This window comes from Xenopus tropicalis, chromosome 10 (assembly GCF_000004195.4).
Source record: "Xenopus tropicalis strain Nigerian chromosome 10, UCB_Xtro_10.0, whole genome shotgun sequence".
Taxonomy (NCBI): Eukaryota; Metazoa; Chordata; class Amphibia; order Anura; family Pipidae; genus Xenopus; species Xenopus tropicalis.
This window is the reverse complement of record NC_030686.2, coordinates 45,248,762-45,255,258: the sequence shown is the minus strand read 5'-3', so window position 1 is coordinate 45,255,258 and position 6,497 is coordinate 45,248,762. Positions and strand designations below refer to the sequence as shown.

The following is a 6,497-nucleotide window of genomic DNA, read 5'->3' as shown; positions in this document are numbered from 1 at the left end:
CACTCATTTTGTTTGAGGTCAAATAGAAAACTGCATGAAGTAGAGAAGGAACAAGCCGGCCGGAAGCTTCTTGCCTCTGATTGGATAACTGACTGGCCAAAGCCCCAGAGATAGGCCAGGTCAGGGGAAGCCTGTGATCTCCACTGTGAGTAGCCTCATTATTAAATGGGACAATGTCAGTTGGCTGAACTTTGCCTTTAATAACTCTTATCTGGAGTTACCTATTACCACCATTATGATGCCAATGGTATGGCCCTGTTCCAAGGGGGGGAGCCCCACCAGGGGTGAATCATGGACCCTAAAATGGGCCAGTCTGGAGCGTAGGTACGATTATGGGCACGTGGCTGGTATGTCTCGGTGTAACTGAGGTTAGAGATGCTTTGTATAATGTATTGCCCAATGTGGGCTGATATAACCAAATGCAGGTGTTGGGTTTAGGCCCCTCCCAGTGCAGACTGCACATGAACATATAAAGTTGGGGGGGTACTGAAGGTGAATGGGCTTGACTATGGAGCAGGATAATTGGGACCATTGTTAAAGCAATAAAGTATCTGATGTAAAATGTTCTGTACAACTATATGTAGTAGTAGTAGCATGTCCTGATAAAACAGGCCAAAAGCTTTGAGCTCCCCCGCAAATATGTGCAAGTTGCTAGAGTCCAGAAAGCAGAACTACACCCCCCCCCCCCCCTTATGGCTGCCATGACCCTGAGTAAAGTCAGATTTCCTGGTAAATCCCCAGACTCGCTGGTAGCACAGCACTGAGGTAAAGTGCTCTCTGGAGTGGAAACCCCATAGCAACCAATCAGCGCTACTCACACAGGGCCTATTCTCAGCCTGTGGATAAGCAAATTGATATTGAGGGAGGGAGGGGGGGGGGGCTGCAGTCTCAGGGCCAGTGGTGTGGCCCCATGATGTCCTGGTTTGTGAGTGCAAAAGGTAAGGGGGGGGGCTAGGGTGGGGTACCAGCTCAGGGGCCACATGGTGCACAGAACTGAACCTACTTTCCTTAGCATTAACTATAGTCAGCTGATCAGAACCAGCGCTGGATTTAAAATGGATTAGGTGGAAGAATGGGATTTAGCAAAAACCATGGGAGCAGCTGACTCTGCACCTCAAGGATTCTATGCAGTGAGTGGCACTGGGCACAAACATGATGCAGCGGGAGCGGGTATCCCTAGGCGTTATATGGTATAAGTCAGGGGGCGCGGGGATCCCTAGGCGTTATATGGTATAAGTCAGGGGGCGCGGGTATCCCTAGGCGTTATATGGTATAAGTCAGGGGGCGCGGGGATCCCTAGGCGTTATATGGTATAAGTCAGGGGGCGCGGGTATCCCTAGGCGTTATATGGTATAAGTCAGGGGGCGCGGGTATCCCTAGGCGTTATATGGTATAAGTCAGGGGGCGCGGGTATCCCTAGGCGTTATATGGTATAAGTCAGGGGGCACGGGTATCCCTAGGCATTACCCACCATGAGAGACAGGCACAACTGGCTAGCCAAGGCAACAGATGCAGTGAGAGGTGGGGGTGCAAGTACCTAAATGCATTATATATATTTATTTCCCTGAATTAATATAGCATCAGCACTTTACATTGATTATACTGCTTTCCCATCAGCCCCTGCCCCAGTGAGCTTACAATCTAAGGTCCCTATCCCATTCCCATCAGTCCCTGCCCCAGTGAGCTTACAATCTAAGGTCCCTATCCCATTCCCATCAGTCCCTGCCCCAGTGGAGCTTACAATCTAAGGTCCCTATCCCATTCCCATCAGTCCCTGCCCCAGTGAGCTTACAATCTAAGGTCCCTATCCCATTCCCATCAGTCCCTGCCCCAGTGAGCTTACAATCTAAGGTCCCTATCCCATTCCCATCAGTCCCTGCCCCAGTGAGCTTACAATCTAAGGGCCCTATCCCATTCCCATCAGTCCCTGCCCCAGTGGAGCTTACAATCTAAGGTCCCTATCCCATTCCCATCAGTCCCTGCCCCAGTGAGCTTACAATCTAAGGCCCCTATCACATTCCCATCAGTCCCTGCCCCAGTGAGCTTACAATCTAAGGCCCCTATCACATTCCCATCAGTCCCTGCCCCAGTGAGCTTACAATCTAAGGCCCCTATCACATTCCCATCAGTCCCTGCCCCAGTGGAGCTTACAATCTAAGGCCCCTATCACATTCCCATCAGTCCCTGCCCCAGTGAGCTTACAATCTAAGGTCCCTATCACATTCCCATCAGTCCCTGCCCCAGTGAGCTTACAATCTAAGGTCCCTATCACATTCCCATCAGTCCCTGCCCCAGTGAGCTTACAATCTAAGGTCCCTATCCCATTCCCATCAGTCCCTGCCCCAGTGAGCTTACAATCTAAGGTCCCTATCCCATTCCCCTCAGTCCCTGCCCCAGTGAGCTTACAATCTAAGGTCCCTATCCCATTCCCCTCAGTCCCTGCCCCAGTGAGCTTACAATCTAAGGTCCCTATCCCATTCCCATCAGTCCCTGCCCCAGTGAGCTTACAATCTAAGGTCCCTATCACATTCCCATCAGTCCCTGCCCCAGTGAGCTTACAATCTAAGGTCCCTATCCCATTCCCATCAGTCCCTGCCCCAGTGAGTTTACAATCTAAGGTCCCTATCCCATTCCCATCAACCCCTGCCCCAGTGGAGCTTACAATCTAAGGTCCCTATCCCATTCCCATCAACAATAATGAAGCAGCCCCCTCTCCGTGCCGCTACCAAGGATGCCCTTCTCACTCGTGGTTTGAGCTGTTTACCAACGGTGCCGCCTAGAGAGACCCAACCTGAAGGCCACGGAATGACCCTCTTTTCTTGCCGTAACAAGTGGGCAACTTTAGTGAGAGTCAGGGAGACTTGATGGTTAATATTGTTTAGGGGGGAGTTTCTTTCCTTTGCCCCCTCCATGGTTGCTAGGGAGTGATACCCTATAGACAAAGGATCAGGTATTTGCTGCATAGCATGGTGGCTTCATGGTTAGTGCTTTTGGCTTATATCACTGGGACTTGAGTTCAAATCTGGACTTACCGCCATCTGAATAGTGACTTCTTCTCTTTAAAGTGCCGCATACACTGTAGGTGATATATACACCAAAGACAGGTGAGTATACTGTGTGCTGTGGTGGCTCAGGGGTTAGTGCTGCCATATAGCATTGCTTGTGGTCCTGAGTTCAATTCCCTTCTCTGTTGTATGTTCTCCCTTCTGTGTAGTTTGGACTTGAGTTCCAACCCAGCTTTAGCTTCTGCCTTAAAGTTCTGCATAAACGACGATTAAATATATATATACGAAATACAAGAGCTTGGGGCGGCATGGTGGCTCAGTGGTTAGTGCTACTGCGGAGTAGTGCTTGTGGGCCTGGGTTCAATTCCTGTTTGAGCACCAAAGCTGGTACCTGGGCTCAATGAGAGAGACAAGAGCTGGTACCTGGGCTCAATGAGAGAGACAAGAGCTGGTACCTGGGCTCAATGAGAGAGACAAGAGCTGGTACCTGGGCTCAATGAGAGAGACAAGAGCTGGTACCTGAGCAGAAGGCAAGGGCTGTGATTGGTGCTGCTGCGTAGCAGAACCTGTGGGCATCTCCATGGGCCTGTGTGGGTGCCCCCCACACTGGGAGAGCAGGCAGGGCTGCTGAGTGGCCCTTGATCAGAATAAAGGCAGAGACATATGTGCCTTGCAGCTCTGGGGGCCTTGGCTCTGGGTCAGGGCCCCTATCTGTGAGGCTGTTGTATGTTCTCTCCTTGCTCTGTGTGGGTTTCCTCAGAAACAGGCTGCCTGTGGCTCCTGAGTAAGGGCCCCTGTCCCCAAGGGAGGGTGCCTGTTGCATCCCTGAGGGAAAGGGGAAGAATTTTGTGAAAATTTTGGTTAAGTGTCGAATTGCGTTTTTTAGCATTTTTAGGAAAAAATCCTCCTCTGGTCAGAGTTGATCTCAGGACTCCTGGACTAAAACAAAGCAGCAACTACCCACTGAGCCACTGAGCCATTGTGTCACTCGATACAAGTTAGTGATTTTTGGTAAATTTATAGCGCTAACACCTTCACACGGCACTAAACAAGGGGTCTCCATAGTGTTGTGAAAGGAATCGAACTCAGAACCCTTGTTACCCCAAGCAGCAGCACTACCCCTGAGCCATTGGATCTCTCCATAACAACAAGGGATTCTTCGTAAATTTATAGCGCTAACACCTAAACAGAACCAGGCCCAGCCTCTCAAATAACAAAGCAGCTCAGGGCTCCGCCTTTATCTCCTCCCACAATAAAAATACACAACTTTACACAAATACCTTATAAAACTATACCATGTATGTATGTGAGTATGAGTGTGAGTGTGAGTGAGGAAACAGACTGCAAGCCCCACTGGGGCAGGGACTGATATGGGCCAGATAGAAGCCTTGAGTTAAAATAGAAACATCGCTTTATTTGGCGCAAAAAGAAGTCACAGCTCAACTTTAAAAAGAAAAAAAATCTGGGACCCAAAAATGACAAAAAAACAAATAGAAATGCAAAGCGCAGTCATACGCTGAGACCTGATGATGAGCCCCCCCATTGGTCACTCGACCCGCCCGTCAGAGCCAGGTAGCATGTATCAAAGCTGAATGGCTAGTACTGTGATTGTTGCGTTGCCACTGGGCCCAGACGTGCAACTGGAGCTTCATCATCGTTATTGGTTGAACTCAACGTTGTCTCCGCTTCCATTGCACATGAAGGTTTTGCCTATGGAGCTACAGGGGTGGGACAAGAACAAAGGCAAAAGGTTAAGTTCCCCTTGATGCACGTCTTCCACACCTGCCCCACCAACAGTCAGGTTGGACACCTGGGCCAATAGTATTGTAATTATGCCCATTGCCCCTCCCCCTAAGGGTTTCTGTTGCCCCTCCCAGCATTCCCATAGGGGCCGGAGAGTCCCACATCCCCCATCAAACAAGACACAACTTTACCTTTGACTCTGAAGCCTTGAATCTCCCCTAAATAGGAATTAGAAAGAATAAACACTGCATTTGGCAAAACAAAAACCCCACAGAGCGGCCATATTGTGACCCCTTACTGTATAGACCAAAACTAGTGGATCGAGTTTTAGTCCTGAGTTCCCACTCACAACAGAAAACAACCCTTTGAAAGACCCAGTGTTTTTGCCCCGCCTCACTGTGACCTCAGATCTATAGCTCCTCCCATATCAGGGCCAACATTGTACAAGTGGGACCCATCTCCCCTACAGGACCGGGGCTATCGCTGTGCTCGGGGGTTTGGCCGTTACTGTGCCGGGGCAGTAGGAGCCGGTGCTATCCATGGGCACTGAGGGGCAATACAGGGGGATATTATACATTATACACACCCAATCCCATAGCTTGCTGCCCCAGGGCCAGGGTGTGGGAGATGGGAATGAGCTTGGGAAGAGACACCCAGGGAACGATCGGTACAAACCTTGAAGAATCCACTGAAGAGCCAAACAGCAATTTGAGATTCTCCGTATGTTTCCGGCCACACAGGTCCTTCTGGTGCAGTTTACATGACACAAAGTAAAGTTCCACATATTATTCCCCCCCCACCCACCATGTGACTTACAACAGCAGCATTTTCTATTGGCCGGGTGTGTGCACTATTCTCACCAATGGTTTTACCTTTAGATTAACTTAATAACACATACCTCATCAGATTAATAAGCCATTCATATGAGAGAAATCCGGCACCTACCATACTGCTTGTACCATTGCCCAGTAGTGACATTGCCCATTGAGTAACAAGCCCAAAGGCTAAAGTGCATCAGTGAAGGAAAATAGTATCAGTTGAAACATTTCAGGCTTCATTTATACCCACTGGTTCTATGGCATTTAAAAGTTCAATCTGTATTGCCCCATTCATAAGTAATCAATGTTTTCTAATGCCCCCAAGGTGGGTACTTCAACTTGTTGCAAAACCATCCAAGGCAGATGTGGAAACGTTCCATACTTAGGTTGGAAGTGGCAGCCCTACCGCATTGTATGAAGAACCAAAGTACCAAGACCCAAAGCAGAGAGAGAGTACATAACTGCCGTGCCACAATGGGGGGGAATGGCAATGGGGCATGATGGCATTTGCCCCCTGAATGCTTTGATCCTGTATCAAACAGGCCCTGCCCCATTGTCACTAAGGGTATAATGCAAGAACAGGGCAGTCAGTCTGTATTGCAGGTTATGTGTCTGGATGGGCCATGAGTTGGTTCTGGGCGACTGCTCAAAAGGCCACCAACCTGAAATGGCCAGCCCCCCGCTGTCAGTTTTGACTACTCAGGCACTGACTGGCAACAGTGAGCTGCTCCTGGGAATGACAAAGGGCACGGAGAGATACTGGGAGTTTGCCCACAGGATGGAATTAGCCGGCAGAGAACCATCATGGTACCTAGGGGCTGCAGGAATCTCACACCACTGGCTGATTTTGGGGGGAAAGATTGAACTGGGGTCACATGACCAGAAAGCAGGACACCCTGTGGGCACCACCTGACAACTCTCTTGTATGTGT

General features: G+C 49.6%; 1 long non-coding RNA gene across 1 annotated transcript; it reads right to left on the bottom strand.

Moving 5' to 3' along the window:
• Window positions 1–4,346: 4,346 nt before the first annotated feature.
• On the bottom strand, window positions 4,347–6,260 carry LOC105945233. The gene is made up of 2 exons (XR_001168832.3): window positions 4,940–6,260; window positions 4,347–4,723 (listed from the first exon to the last, which is right to left on the bottom strand). It is a non-coding gene; the product is annotated as an uncharacterized LOC105945233 (long non-coding RNA).
• Window positions 6,261–6,497: the final 237 nt, after the last annotated feature.